Source organism: Eublepharis macularius, chromosome 16, assembly GCF_028583425.1.
Source record: "Eublepharis macularius isolate TG4126 chromosome 16, MPM_Emac_v1.0, whole genome shotgun sequence".
Classification (NCBI taxonomy): Eukaryota; Metazoa; Chordata; class Lepidosauria; order Squamata; family Eublepharidae; genus Eublepharis; species Eublepharis macularius.
The window spans coordinates 32,861,400-32,878,329 of NC_072805.1; positions in this window are offsets into that span (position 1 = coordinate 32,861,400).

Consider the following 16,930-nt stretch of genomic DNA (forward strand, 5'->3'; position numbering starts at 1 on the left):
TTTCTGTGTGCTGAGGCGGAAGCTGTTTTTCTTTTTCTTTTTGGTACAAGTTAACCAGTGGAACTCATTGCCACAGGATGGCCACTGGCTTAGATTAAATATAGGAAGTGACTTCAGCCTAAGTCCACTGAAATCAATGAGCTTGCACTGCAGGAAAGAAGTGTTTTTTCAAACTCTGTGTCATGGAAGCCTGGGTTGGGAAAGAACTGTGGTTCTCAAAAGCTTATGCCACAATAAAGTTGGTTAGTCTTAAAGGTTCTACTGGATTTTTTACTATTTGGGGTTGGGAAAGCATATCATGAATCTTGCAGTTAAAGAGATTAGCAACAGCAGAAAAGACTCCTTGAAAGACAGCCTGCTGACTAATATAGGTATTCCCCTGCAGAGCTGGCTTCAGAAGTCAACATGCTCAGGCACCTGCAAAGACTCTTGTTCCAGTAGATGGCCTACAACCAACCAACCAAGAGTCTTAAAATCACTGCACAACCCAATGCTGATTATTGAAGGCATTATAGGCAGGCTCCACCATAAAAGCAATCAAGACTAGAGGTGGGCATGAACCAAAATACGAACCGAAGTTTTTCATGAACCGGGCCGATTCATGGCTCATGAACCGGTGGTTCGTGGGAGCTCATTTCTCATGAACCGTGATGAATTTTAGCCCGGTTCATTTGGCTCGTATTTAGGTTTGTCACTGCAGACAGCCTGACGCTGATCAATCAGTTTCCTAGGCAATGGGGTGGACGGGCTCTCTGCAGACCTTCTGCTGACCTGGAAGTGACATTTTTATGAACTGAATTAACTGGTTCACCAACTAGTGCAAGTTCGTGAAAATTCGTGGTTCATGGTTTATGAAATGTGATGAACCACGAACTGCCATGAACCGCTACTTTCCCAGTTTGTACCCATCTCTAATCAAGGACCAAGCTAGAAGTGATGAATTACACTTGAATGGCAAGTGAATACACTCACATGTATTCCTCCCTGTTCACTTGTGCTCCATGCAATCGCTTGGACCCAAGACTACTTTGGCACCATAGTGGCTTTGATCTGGTCCAAGAGCACCTTAAAGAGCAACCAGATTTCCAAGTTATGAGCTTTTAAGAATCAAAGTTGTCTTCATCAGATACATGGAATGGAAAAAAGAAAGAGTCTTTATAATTCAGGTAGAGAGTGGGCAGGGTATTGTAAATTAGACTGTTAGGAAGCTAGCTGTAATATCTGTTGTAATTAGCTTGATAGAGCAGGGGTGTGAAAATTAGCATCAGAAATGCGAGAAAAATCCTATGTCCCTATTCAGCCCTGGTGGGGGGGTGTCCATTGTTCCAAATTTGCAAATGAACTGAGTTGTGCATGCATGGCTGGTGCCATGGATCAGGATCTGCAGAGATTTGCTTCCCGCCAGAGAATCATCCCCCATCTGCTTCCACCAGGATGGTTGTCCTAAGTTCTGTATGATTTTTGTGGGGGTCTCTAAGGTAGTCTCTTACTTCATACCAGGAAGGACATCCCTTCCCAGTGCCACCGAGGCTTTCAAGCCATGGGAAAGAGTCATGTTCTACTCCTTCCTTTAAGACACGAGAAGGCTGTGCAATTTGTAATGGTGAAGAATAGGCACGTTTTGAGTTTGGCCTCCTCAAATTTGTCACCAGCTCTCTATGGGTGCCCCCTGACAATGCTTCAACTGGTGTATCAGCTATTGTACAAAAAATATTTGTATAGAGGAGCCTGTTTCTGTCACTCGCATAGGTTGCATACACACCAGACATAATGGAGTAGTAGCCTAGAGAAACGAGTTAAATCCTTTAATCCAATTGCATAAAAATGCAAATTTAAGGCAAGCAATTAAAAATAGATAGAAATTAGAGATTTGGCTTTTCTTCCAGTGGCAAGCCTTCTATAGCTCCAGCCCAGATTACAACGCAATTTATCGGGATTCTGCCGGCGATAGTCAGGCTAGATTTTCATAGAGAGCAGCGAAGCTGTCCCTCCGCAGTTCCTTTGACTTGTCGCAGATTTCATTCAAGTTGAAGCATCTGTACAATCCCTTGAATAATTTGGAGTTAATCATTTGTACTTCATGGCCTCTGATAGGCCTTACACTCGGGGATTGGAACCGATTTGGCTTTTTAATCGCCTTGTATATTGTGCGGCGCAAGAGAAATGACACCAACTGTCTGAAATCTACATTCTTGCATCTGATGCAAAATCGTAATTAATTTTGTGCAGTGTTTCCGAATTGATCGCGGTCACTTGAATTCCTAATTTTTCATCCACTTCAAAGATCTCTCCCTACCCTGCCCCTGGGATATATGGGAATGCTTTTGGTTGCATATGTTGGAAATGATTCTTTTACGCCTCTTTTTCAATAAGGTCAAACCGAGGTCAGGGTGTTTATCTCTGTCTTGGCCTGTTTCAGGACATTCCCCTTCCAACATAAATACAATACAAACTTTGAAGACTTTGCTTACCCGGCCTTCCCTTTTTTTACATGTCTTGTAGAAATCCCAAGACTTCGTTTGAAGAATTCTATTCAGCATAAAACAATTAAGCACAATTTAGACAACAATTACCCTAATTAACTGCACTCTAATGTTTGTATTCCAGATTATAGAAACATTGGAGAAGTTTGCTATTGAAGCGAGGTCCCCCCCTAATTCCCATGCCTTGAGACTTGTGGCATGAGGTTCTTTTGTCTGCTGTATTTCACCGCTGCGTTTTTTTTTATTTAAAAAAATTTGATTTAACGTTATGAATGAATTTGATTATGCCATTGTCAAAAAAAGCCCCATGCATCACAATTTCTTGTTTTTAATCACTACTGTAAACCTCACAGCCTGGGGGCATAGTTTTAATTTGGGTGCCTTACTAATGAAAAGAAAAAAAAATAATTGTTTTGCCAGGATTTAATAATAAGCAATAAAATCAGCCAACCAGATTTTACCTCTGCATTCAATCTCTTTTTTATTATAAAACATTTTTGTCCCCCTTCCGTTTTTTTTTTTTTTTAGATTACAGGCGTAGATACCGAACATTTTACTAATAAATATTTCAGTTTGCTTATGAAGGCTAATGCTGTCATCTGAATATGGAATTATATTTCTTTCATGCTTCATTATCATTTCATGGCAGTAATGACAGTAAGACGATGGAATATTTACCGGCTTTTCAGAAGACATTTATCCAATACATTTCCCTGAAGGGCACCTAGGCTTAAAGATACATTATCCTTTTATAAAACACTGCCCAGAATCCCAATTTCGGCATCACCCAATCAGAACTTGTTTGGAAAGCAGTTACTGATAAAAAAAAAATCCCCCCTCAAGCCAATATAGTATTAATCCTGAGTTTCTGTTGAGGAGATGTGTAGGGGGGGGGCATCAATTAGCATTCACTTTTGAATCTTGGAGTAACAAATATTGTATCTTTTTAGTATTGTTGAGAGTCTGTCAGTGCAGTAAGAAAACTTTCTGCCTTCAGAGGACAATTTGACATCTGAGGGATCCCCTCAGCATCTCTCATGGAAACGCTGCTTGCTGCAAAGGATTCTGGAGCTTGTTCTCCCAGAGCTTTGGCCGGGCCTTCCAGGCCTCAATGCCATCCCATGGGTACTAAGCAAGTATGCTGCAACTACCTACAATGATAGCAAATGGTACAAGGTGGCTGGTAGAATAAGGAACATTTTTAAAGAAACCGATTTGTTCTTTTCAGTTCTTCTAATTGAAGAACCTTGATAGAATCTTTCGAGAACCACAGCTCTTTTTGTCAGAGAGCTGTGGTTCTCGAAAGCTTATGCTGCAATAAAGTTGGTTAGTCTTAAAGGTGCTACTGGACTCAACTATTTTGCAACTATAGACTAACACGGCTAACTCCTCTTGATAGAATCTGAGGAACTTCTCTCTTCCCAGTTTGAAAACCATTGGTTGTTACTAGAGATGGGCACGAACCAAAATACGAACCAAAATTAAGCATGAACCAGGCTGGTTCGTGGTTTGCGAACCGTGGTTTGTGAGATGCCATTTCTGACGAACCACCATGAAATTTTAGGCTGGTTCGTTTGGTTCGTTTTTTGGTTCATGACTGCAGACAGCCTGGTGCCAATCAATCAGTTTTCTAGGCAACAGGGGATGGACTTCCTGCAGACCTTCTGCTGACCTGGAAGTGACCCTCTCCTTGCGCAGAAGTGATGTTTTTCTTACCTGGATGTGATGTTTTCATGAATCAAACGAACTGGTTCGCGAACCAAGGGCAGGTTTGTGAATGTTCGTGGTTCATAGTTTGTGAAATTTGACTAACCACAAACTTCATGGTTCGTTTTTTCCAGTTCGTGCCCATCTCTAGTTGTTACACAGACAGCATAAAGTCCCATTGTCTTTGCTGGGCAGGGTGCATCTGTGTCTAAATTCTTTCAGTAGCCTAGCTTAATAGTCTTCTATTAAGAGCTTTTTAATCAGAATCCAAAAATGTCTATGTAGTGCAACATCTCTCCCACTTGCAATTCTCCTTCAAGCACTCCTTCAATGAATAATCTTAAGTGTTAGGATTCATTGTGCTAGCAGTGGACAATCCCCTGCTCTTGATAATTTGAGAACCAGTAATAAAAATGGGGAGGGGGGAACTGTAGGAAATCCCCTTAGTCTCTGTGGTCTTTACCATAGGAATTAGGGGAAATTGCTAGAGTGTCTCCCAGAAGTGATATCATATCCTCATAAAACTCCACTCTCTCCAGGCATCACCCCAAAAATCTCCCAGTGCAAAACTAGAAACCCTACTAAGTGTCTGTGAATTGTTATCTTGGCCTTCCGCTTCCCTCTTCTCCTTCCATCATCTCCATTATGATCAAACTGCAGCTCCTCAACATTGATCTTGAATTTCATCCTTTCAGGAAATAACATGGCTGAGCATGAATTTTAATGGAGTTCTTTTCCTATTTTGGCATAAGTTGGGAAATGGTCCCGACTCCCTAGGTTTCATCAGGTCTCAGCTTCAAGAACTCAGGATGACTTTAAGCCTGGAAGCCTGAAAAACTAAAGCTGATAACAAGGGTCAGGTGTGTGGGCCGGTTCTCACATTAAAGCGAAGAAGCAACAGCAATGGTGCAGGAAAAGAATTTTTTAATGCTGCGCTTCATCAGGCGAATCTTCAGAATTCAGAGCTTTGTAAGGGGGATCTTCAGAATTCTTTTAGACATTTATTTCATGTGTGCACTAACAAAGCTGAGGGAAAAGGCATAGGGGTAACTGAATATTAAAGAATTCTTTTCCTGCATCACTGAGAGCCAGTTTGGTGTAGTGGTTAAGAGTGGCAGAACTCTAATCTGGAGAGCCGGGTTTGATTCCCCACTCCTCCACTTGAAGCCCACTGGGGAACCTTGGGTCAGTCACAGCTCTCCAGAGCTCTCTCAGCTCCACCCACCTCACAGGGTGATTGTTGTTGTGGGGATAATAATAACATACTTTGTAAATTGCTCTGAGTGGGTGTTAAGTTGTCCCGAAGGGTGATATATAAATCAAATGTTGTTGTTGTTCTTATTGTTGTTCCTTTTTTGCTTTGACTTGGTGCGCCCCCCTTCTTTTTCATCCAGTTCTCACATTACCAAGTCTTTGTGGTTACCATGAAAACTTTTGATCAGGCATGTGCTCTTATGTTCAGAACTTAAAATTCCTAGGCATGTGGGAGTCTGATTTGGCTGGGACCATGGAGAGTTGGAGAATTAAGCTTTCCCTCTGTGCTGTTCTCCTGAATATTGCCCCAGAGACCTGCTATTTGACCTGTTGGGGAAACTTAATTTTAGCTCTACACATTAAGTTTCTCCAGTTGAGTAAAGCATGCATGCTATGGGGCCATTTTAGGTTGGTAAATTGGTTCAGAGGGGTAGCGGTAGTGAAGAGAGTGGGAGAGAGCAAGCAAGGTACAAAGCACAAGAAGGAAAGCGACACGGGGAGGAGGAAAGAAGCAAGGGGGTTCCAGTGAGGGCCAGGAGCTGGAACCCAGCGAGCAGAGACTTGCCTCCCCAGGTGGGAGGGTTGCCAGGTCCAGATTGGGAAATTCCTGGAGATTTTGGAGTGGAGCCTGGAAAGAATGGAATTTGGGGAGGGGAGGGGCCTCAGTGGGGTATAATGCCGTAGAAGCTACCCTCCAAAGTAGCAATTTTCTCCAAGGGAACTGATCTCTGTGGCCTGGAGGTCAGTTGTAATTCCGGGAGATCTCCAGCTACCTCCTGGAGCCTGGCAACCCTATTGGGTGGAGAGCTGAAGGGCAGGGGCAAGCTCAGATACCCTGGCAAGACAGGGAGACAGCAGCTATGCCACTGAGTGGACCAAGAAGATCCAGGGAATCCCCAGCACCCCTTCCCCTCACAGACAGCATACAAGAGAACTCTTTCCTCAGGGAGCACGGCAGGTTGGTGAAGGGAACACGCCCGGGTGAGGCTGGTGATGAGAAATCAGAGACACTGACAATGCAAGTCAGAGCGTCCTGCCTCTGAGGCCTGGGGAAAATCTTCACACATCCTTTGATTATTGTTAAGTAAAGAGTTGACAAAAAGGGGTCATTTGCCTTCTGGCCAGAAATAAAGAAATTCACATCGTGGCAGGGTCATTGTAAGATATGGGATTTTTTGGATGGATTTTGCTTTCTCCCTGCCTTTTCTTTGGCTACTCCAAACTCCTCCCTCCAGTGGTCACATGATGCCCCGTGAATTCACGCTGGACCCTGTCAAGAGCCCCCCTCTTGGACTGCACATATTTGAGCTCATGATTTCTTTTCTTTTTTTTTGCATGGTCACTTGGGTGGAAGAAATGTTGATGACCACTGCAAATGTATTGATTTGTTTCCCCTCAATAGACTGCAGTGTTGTTTGCAGTTAGGAAGAGGAGGAGAAAAAAAAGAGGGAGGGAGCCATTGAAACAGTGGTGAATCTACTTCTTAGAAACCTGGTTTATCAAACTCATTAATCTACATGTCAAGAGGCTAGGAATGAATAATTGTGTGTGAGAATTTATCTGCCAACATGATAGCTACTTTTCAGCTCTCTCCTCAGCGCCTCTTTCATTGCGCTTGCTGGTATTATACGCTTTGTCTTTTCTTTCTAGTCTGCTGGGGAGGTATAGAAATATGTACCTCCGCACTACAGAGGACACAGCTTTGAAACATGGCACTCATTCACCCTTCTGCTCACACCGTCTATTGTTTCTGCAGTGGTGGGGCATTAGCATCACATCTAGCGTTATAAATAAGTTAATTACTTTTTAATGCAATGAATATTCATGGTGTGAGCGCACACAAAACTTCACAAAGGTCAGCCTTTTTTAATGACTTTTTTTGGCATTTGGAGCTGTACCTGGTTTTTAAAGCAGACTCAAAGAGAAAAATGGATTTTGAAATGATGGGTTTTTGGGGGCGGGGGGAGGGTATAACAGTATGAGCTTTTCCCCTTGTGATCCAGTTGTGATAACGGCTACTTTTCTAAGAGATAAGAATGTGTGTCCCATGCAGCAGCAAGAAGATAGAAAGAAAAGAATGCAAAGAAATCCAGTATGGTCTGACTTTGTCTTCACGCAGGAGGTGATTCTTAAACCAGTTTTAAGCTGCTTTGGAACTTCAGGAATGTCCATATGTCATGACAGGTGATTTGCAGAACGGCTGATTCACATAAAGGGAGATAATAGTCTGGTGGTGAAAACCTTGTTATGTATGCACAAGATTTCATCAAGTTCATTCTTTGGCACCATGACTTAAAGGGATTCAGAATGGGAATGGGAAAGAATCTCTGCCTGAAGCTCTTGGAGAGAGCAGCTGCCATTCAAAACAGATGAGGGATCTGCAACCTTTTATAATGAAAGACCCAAATGATGTCAACATTTAGAGCAAGAAATCAACAAAGAGCCAGAAAACTCATCTGCAGAACTGAAACCGTACAACGTAACATTGCTGATAACTGAGAGCAAAGCTACAAGTGACTTTCTTCATGTGGAGAACACTAGATTTTTCTCGCAAGGTTACCTGGGAAGTGAAGTCCAAGTGGCCCTTCCCCTCTCTGTTAGAATCGCTGCCTGAAGAGCCACACGAGGGCTTCGTTTGGGGGCGGGCAGCTGCTACTTTCTCCTAGGGCGTCCTGCAGGCTGCCTGCTCCTGGGGAGCTGCTCTGGAAGCATCAGTGTCAGTGAAGCTTCAGCAGCAGCGAAAGTGGAAGAATCCTTCCACTGTCACTGCGGCTGAGGCTTCACCAATGCGGCCACTTTCTCCAGAGCAGCTCCCCGGGAGCAGGAAACCCGCTGGACGCCCTGGGAGAAAGTAGCAGCTGCCTGCCCCCAAACGAAGCCCTCTTGTGGCTCTTCAGGCAGCGATTCTAACAGAGAGGGGAAGGACCACTTGGACTTCACTTCCCAGGTAACCTTGCGAGAAAAATCTTGTGTTCTCTACGTGAAGAAAGTCGCTTGTAGTCACACTCTGACATGTTGATGAATAATCCATAAAGTTTCTGCAGCTCAAACACTGGTTGCTGCAAGCCCTTTATTAGAAATTGGCACATTAAGTAATAAGTAATAAATATACACAGGAACACACTGCACAATTGTTTTTGTGTAGTGCTGTAAATCTGCATATGGTACATGCTTGGTTTACTGGCAACAGTACACCGCTATGATTTTCCAAGCATCTCTACACAATTTTAAAGTTGACAATGAGGAAACTGAAATTGTTCAAGATGTCTCTCTGGGAACCAAGATCAAGATAATCCAAACAATGGTACTCCTCATGACTATATATGGATGTGAAAGTTGGATGGTGAAGAAAACTGAGAGGAAGAAAATTGATGCATTTGAAATATGGTGCTAGAGGAGAGTTTTGCGGATACATGGGCGGGCAAAAAGACAAATAAGTGGGTACTAGATCAAATTGAGCCTGAATTCTCCTTAGAAGCTAAAATGACAAAACTGAAGCTATTGTACTTTGGTCACATCATGAGAAGAGAAGGCTCTGGAAAATTCAATAATGCTAGGAAAAATGGAAGGCAGAAGAGAAAGAGAAAGACCTAAAATGAAATGGCTTGACTCAATAAAGGAAGCCACGTCCTCCAGTTTACAGTAACTGAGCAAGTCTGTTAATGATAGGACATTTTGGAGGTCTTTCATTCATAGGGTCACCATAGGTTGGAGGTGATTTGATGGTACATAACACAGAGAAAGCATCTCTAAGAAGCTCTTTATCCCATAAAACTCTTTGATTGCCATTCCCTTCCAATACCGGTTAACCTAGTACCCCACCAACTCCTCCAATATACCATGATGTAAAGCTTTCTTTCTCCTTTTTAAAGGACCTCTGCAATGTGTAGTACTGATAGGGTGTCCAAGTTACCTGATCCTGTGAGCCTGTCCTCTACTGCCAATTTATGGCCTCTGTAGAGTTTTCAAGGCAAGAGATGTGCAGAGATGGCTTGCCATTGCCTGCCTCTGTGTAGCAGAGTTGGTTGTAATCTGTGTTGGTTGTAATCCGCCCTGAGCCTGCTGGTGTGGGGAGGTTGGAATATAAACCGAATATAAATAAATAAAAAATAAAAATAGCAACTCTGGACTTCCTTGGTGGTCTCCCATCCAAGAACTAACCAGGGCTGACCCAGTTTATCTTCTGAGATTGAACAAGGTCAGGGCAAACTGGGCTATTCAGGCCATGGTGCAATGCTGGCAACAAAAGTGAATGACATGAAAGGGTTCCTAATGAGAACATGGAAAAAAGAAATGAGAACAGAGGAAAACAAATGTCCAAAGGGACATCTTCATGCATCTCTCTCTATTTTTGTTTCTTTTTGGTTTTGGACATCATGGATTTTGCATTGTCTCACTTCTGTTGATGTCATCGATTGGTATCTGCCAGTGATGCAAAAAAATAACATTGATACACATGGTTCAGTTTTAGTGGGAAAAATTCAGTGTGAAGACTTGGTAAAATGATAAAGCATCTGGTTCTTGTAAGGGAGAAAGAGCATTGCAATGGGGGGACATTCAAACTCAGCCAGTCTGCTTTTGAAATGTTGGGTTTCCCTCCTACCTTTGCCTTCAAAGGTGCATCTGTGGCCTAACTCGCAACATGGTTTTTAAGAGTTGGAAAGTACTGCAGGTCTAAGTAGTTTCCGCAACATCCCTTGCCATCCCTGGGGCATCTGGCCCCAGCTTCTGCCTTGTCAGCCACATTTATGATGTGTTCATAATTAAATGTCCGTGGTGCTCCCAGCCTGTTGACCACAGAGGGGCCATAAGCAGTAAAGATAAATGAGGGAGAGAGAGAGATGTAATATTGCTTCACTAGTGGGCTTTGTCGGGTGTTCAAGATTGTCACTGATAATTATTAATATGTGACCTGGTTGAGTCTTTATGTGAACAATCACCACTTTAATAAGATGGCAAACGTCTGTCTCTGGGCAACTTCCTAGCTTGTCTTTGGGTCCTTAAAAAAAAAGAATTTGGTTCTAAAATTTTTCAAATGCAGGAATTAAAAACACATTGATCTGAGAACAATCTAGTTCTCAGTGTACTCTGGCCCTGAATCAAATCAAAACTCAGTTGGGATGGAGAAACAGTGATCGTTACAGAAGGTGATGAAGACGGGAGAAAGGAAAGCATGGACACATTTCTTTGCCTCCTAGGAAACTCTGGTTGTGCCCCAGCTATCATGGACTGGTATTAAACACAATCAACTGAAGCCTCCAATTGACCTGGACTGTTCTTTTAGTGGAAAGTGACTGGGACTCATATGAAAAAAGGATAGAAGTTCATACGAATGTTCACTTTTTGGCATCTACACATTGTGTTGTACTAGACTTTAAAAGATAGATCAAGATAAAAACTTTAAAAGCACAGCATGAGAAAGAAACTTGAAGAGGGAACTTCTCTGTGGTTCTAGCACACCTAGACCTGAATATAAGACAAAAACAGGAAGCTGATCTATAAGGTCAGATAAAGCACAGAGTGTGATCTTTCTAGGGTTTGGTGTAGTGGTTGAGAGTGGCAGGACTCTAATCCGGAGAGCCAGGTTGGATTCCTCACTCCTCCGCTTGAAGCCAGCTGGGTGACCTTGGGTCAGTCACAGCTCTCTCAGAGCTCTCTCAGCTCCACCTACCTCACAGGGTGCCTGTTTGCAGGGATAATAATGATACTGATGTTAACGGCTTTGAGTGTGGCATTAAGTTGCCCCGAAGTGCAGTATATAAGCACAAAGCTGTTGTTGTTGTTGTTATTATTATAACGGGGGACCTTTTGATTACAGAATGCAGAAGCACATTATATGTGACCTCCATGTGAAATAACTCTGCATGCAAAGGAAAGCTTGCTGATCAGGAGGAAGGTGAGGTTGGAAATATTCGCACTGATGCTCTAGCTTTCTGCAGATGGAGAGTTCTTGGTGCGCAGGAGCACTCAGGAGGACAATACTGTATCCTTCTCTGAACAAATAGATGGACTCTGATGCCGTGAAAATGCTGAATAGCACTTGATAGTCCAAGCTTCACAACAGACAAGAGAATCACACCCATCTTGTAGTAACGTGCACTGTACTGTAATCGTTGTATTACATTGAAGGTTTGAATCCTTGCACTGGAAAAATTCGTAACGAAGGTTTGAATCCTTGCACTGGAAAAATTCGTAACGAAGGTTTGAATCCTTGCACTGGAAAAATTCGTAACAGAATGCAAAAAGGCGAGAGCTGTACATCTATAGAAACCCAGAACTGGTACAAACGTTTTAGTGCCCCCAATATGGCATCTTCAGTCTCTACAGTAAATACAGAATGGATTTGATAAATATTCCTGAAACTTCTGGTTGGAAGCAAACTTTTGGGCCCAGAAAAAAGTTGGATTTAAAAAAATTGACAGTTGATCACAAGAAAGCGATTGAAAGGGAGTCAAAATTCATGCAACCTCTTTGAGGAAAAAAAGTCTTACATTGAAATTTCAAGTTTCCAACCTCAAAATCAATACTCATGAATATTCAACAGCTCCCTACCAAGAGTGTAGTTATGGGAAATTGAGCTACTTCTGAACCTTGGGCGTATAGTCTTTTGAATCTCATTATAACAATTTCCTCTGCTATGATGTGCTATTTGTTGGAATGAATAATTGTACAGAAAATACTGGGCTATTTCCGCCCCACCTCTCCAATCTAGTCTTTGCCACAGTTATTGTCCCTGGCTTAACTGTCAGGCACAATGTACAATAACATAAGTAACAGGGATCTATTTGCTTGGTTTACCATCATGGAGCTTTCTACTGCTTCATCCCAGCGTTCCTTCATGACTCAACCAGACTGGACAAATATTCCCCTTTGTACAGCTGCAATTATTTGAAATAAATAAGAGATAGCGACATTTTAAATATTCAGCGAACAGTTTTAACAGTGTCAGTCTCAATAACAGCATGTCTTTAACTCGAAACTACCTTTATAGGGGGGGGGGGAAAAAGAGCCAGTGCCATCATGTCGTTCAATCTGCACGTTCAGCGCCATTGTTCCTCGCAATTGCTGCAGCTTCTTGTCTTAGCTGCATGCGTCATCCCATCCATTCAGAGACCATGTAAGAATGGGACGATGTCTCAATGACCCCTAACATAGGTGATCAGATTTGCCTATAGGGTAACATTGCTGGGGGCAACTGAAAGAGGTCAAATGAGGGTTAAAGTTCTTTGTAAGGCCTGCCAATACATTTTTGAAAAGAGGTGGGAGGGATTTTTTTTTCACGCTATTGAATGCAACGAACAGTGAGTAGTTTTTGTTTCCATCTTGGACTTGTTTACCCTTTTCTTTAGTGCATGACAGTAATAAGATAAATTTTCTTTAAAAATCGAATTGTTTTTAATTCGGAGTGGGGCAACTTGATTCCTACCGTATGCTGATGGTGCTGTGCCCCCCCCACTGCCCCATAGCATCTCTTACAGTGCCCCACTCCAATTATTCATTTTCAGAACCAAGAAACCTCAAATGGCAGGTTGGCAAATACCTATTTGCATATATGTTCATTAAAGATATGGATATAAGTTGTAGTTTAAAAATCACGTTGTGGCAGACATGAAGAACTGGATGAACTAAGGTCCTCCTTAAATTATGTTCTTTGATGGCTCTCTTGGCACCTGGCATGTACTCCAGGAAGCGAACTGCCTTCGATGGGATGGGGAGAGGTGCTGTAGCATAGTTTTAAATGGCTGGTCTCTGAGTCGGCACTCTGCTGGTTCGACATCCACTACTGCCATGAACTCTGCCGGTGGCCTTGGGTAAGCCACTCCTCTCAGCCGCAGCTCCCCAGATGTATCGTGGGGATAATAATAACACTGACTTTGTTCACCACTCTGAGTGGGGCACTAATCTGTTTAGAAGAGTGGTATATAAGCACGCTGTTGTTTTGTTGTTGTTATTATTATTAGGAAGAAGAGCTTAGAGAAGGTGAGGGTGCTCTAGTGCTGTGCTCCCATATTGCTCCACTAAGTGAAAGGTGAGCCAGAGAAGCAGCCATTTTGTATTTCAACTAGGTGGCGGAACCACTTGCAAAGTGCTGGGTGGACTGCTAAAGCAGTTGCCATACATCCAAGTCAGGGAACTGATGGTGCAGGGCAGGGCTTTTTTTTCTGGGAAAAGAGGTGGTGGAACTCAGTGGGTTGCCAGCACAGGGGGCAACTCTTGGTGGGAGGTGGTGCCCCTGGTACCATATGTGCACACGCAAAGTGCACGCATGCTCCCAAGGCCAATGACGTCACTTTGGGTCAGCTGGAACAAGGGGGGAGTTTTTAAAAGTTTAAGTCGCCCTCGGCGAAAATGGTCACATGGCTGGTGGCCCCATCCCCTGATCTCCAGACAGAGGGGAGTTTAGATTGCCCTCTGCACTGCTCCAGCAGCATGGAGGGCAATCTAAACTCCCCTCTGTCTGGAGATCAGGGGGCAGGGCCACCAGCCATGTGACCATTTTCAAGAGGTTCCGGAACTCCATTCCACCGTGTTCCCACTGAAAAAAAGCCCTGGTGCGGGGTTGCTGCCCCCAGCATCAGATTTGGTGCCCTAAATGGCCACTTGCTATGCTTGGATGTTAAACCATCTCTGAAAACAGGAATATTTTCAATTTTTTCACCCCTGCTATTTCAACTCCCAAGCGCTCATTTCACCTTAATTTTTTCCTTGTGAGTATTGAACCCACGATTCCTTATTTTCACACCACACTGTTGCCTTGTACCCAACTCTTCCAATAGAATGTATGCATTTTCAGCATTGTTTGAGAGGCGGTAAAGAGCATTGTATACATGTCCATATGTGCGAATGACCTAGACTTCACATATATAAATGTGCTATAAATTGCATTTTAAAAACTGCATGCATACATGGTCTAAACAAATTTGAAAACAACGACAACAGAGAATCAAAATTATTGGGAAAAATATAAACCAACAGAACATGAAATATGAAATGGGAACATTAGTTCCTCTTTAGTTTGGTCATGGATATTCATCCAGCTGTAGTGGAATTGATGGTCTTGGTGGGGAAATTATGGGTGTCTTTTGGAGCCAGTTTTGTGTAGTGGCTAAGAGTGACAGGACTCTAATCTGGAGAACTGAGTTTGATTCCCCAGTCCTCCACTTGAAGCTAACTGGGTGACCTTGGGTCAGTCACAGCTCTTCCAGAGGTCTCTCATCCCCATCTACCTCACAGGGTGATTGTTCTGAGAATAATAATAACATACTTTGTAAACCACTCTGAGTGGGCATTAAGTTGTCCTGAAGAGTGGTATATAAATCGAATGTTGTTGTTGTTGTTGTTATTTTGTGTGGAAAACTTGGACCTGACCTCATTTGAGTTTTATATGCTTCCCCTAGCTCATACAAATTGTATGCATGTGTAACAACAACATCCGCAAATGGTTTCTGTTGTCCAATGGGAAATGGCATGTGTGATTAGTTGAAGGCAGGAAACCTTCAACTCAAAAAGCTTTGCCCACCTTCACTTGACCAGTGCATGCAAAACACTAACGATACATATTTAAGCGATGTGCCTATATATCAAACGGAATAGTAGCTTTATGACGTGAGTAAAAGTAATTATGCTCATTAGCATGATGAACAAATATGCAAACAAACGTTATTAAATGCAGCCATTCATCAAAAACAAATAGTGGGGCATTATATCTTGGTCTGGAAGAGGAGGGCAAACATTATGTCAAAGTTGGGCTGTCAAGTCCTCGTATTTTAGCATTCCCAATTGACACTAATTGGTGTATAAGGAGGTTGGTGGTGGGGGAGAAATTTAGAAATATAATGTGCCACTGAAATTGAAATTCCAAATTGCTGTTCACTAATTACAACTACATAGAACTGTGTGACAACTAACTTACAACTGTAAGCTTTTGCACGGGGGTGGTGGTGGGTGGTGTTAAAACAAAGAAACAGCATCCGGTCCATCAGACGCCGATAGCTATGAGCAGGTACGAAAGGGGAAGGTGACCTGTCAAATCAATATTTGTAGTGCGGAATGAATCATTGGCTCTTGACAAGACATAATTCAGTGTTATTTCCGCCCGCTCTACATGTATCCGTCTTAACATCCCCATTAAATAAAAGCCACCTCAGCCCCCTTTTCTCTTCGTCTCAAATTCATTATCTCACAATAAACAAAGACAGTTTAATTTCCATGACATGCGGGTCTGAAACGCTTCTTTTAAATTTACTCAAAACACTTATTTCCCCTTGAAAGCTTCTCCTTTCCTCTAAAGCGAATGACCTCTTCCTTTGCTTGTGCTCTTGTCCTTTTCTACAGCTACAGTCTCCATTCTGTGTGGTCTCCAAGTAGATTGCTACTTACTGTAGTGTTAGTTGCTTCCTGTAAGCCTCTTACAGTGTAATTCTAGGCAAAGTTACACCCTTCTATGCCCACTGAGGGTGCAACTCTGTTTAACATTCATTGATCTCTTTTTATGGAAATCTGCCGATGAGTAATGGATATGAATACTACCAAATTTCATGAAGATACAGTTTTTCTAAAGAAAAGAAGAAGTCAAAACTTGGCACACATACTTACACATGATATAATATTACATTGTGAATATACAGTTTACAAATTACGCCCCCCCCCCCCCCCGATTTCTGCACAGGATGCAACATCTGTCTTTTCCTCCACCCATAAGAATGAAAGTCGATAGAATTACTACTGCCCCAAACTTAGGTCTGCTTTTAAAATCTCTGTTATTTCAATGTGAATAGGACAAAGAAATTCCAGAATGTTGTATGAAAATGCCATGAAAGAAATGAATGATTCAGGAACACCACCATCAGAAATGGTTAAAATGAGAAGGATTGCAAGATACGAAAATATTTGACCACCCCTTAACTCAGACAAGAGGTGATGCGCTTATTTTTTGTTGTTGTTACAAAACGATGGAAATGTATTCTTATTGCAGCTGAGCACTTGCAAACATCATCATTCATTATTCATATATTACTTATATGTTTGTGTATAAAATACCATCAAGTCACATCTGACTTATGATGATCTCAGCAAGGGGCTTTCGAGGCAAATGAGAAGCAGAGGTGGTTTCCCCTTGCCTCTCTTGGCAGAGTCTTCCTTGGTGGTCTCTCATCCAAGTACCAATCCTACTTCTGAGATCTGATGAGATCGAGCTACACCATGCCGCCTTCCCTCCCTCACTTAACATGGAAAAAAGGGAATTTAAGGAAACTTCTTTTCAAGATGAGGTTGTAGTCTTCTTAAATTACCTACAGAGGTTCCTCTTCAGATATTTAGTTGGCTACAACTGAGGCTGCCTTCAGAATAGAAAACATTCTGGTTTGAAACCATGCAGCGTTGTTTGGTTTGTGGCCCCTCCTCCCTTATACTGAGGAACTTTGAGGATTTTTTAAAATTCTGGCAAGCTTTTGAAGGCATAGACTTTCTCGTCATCATGATCAGGG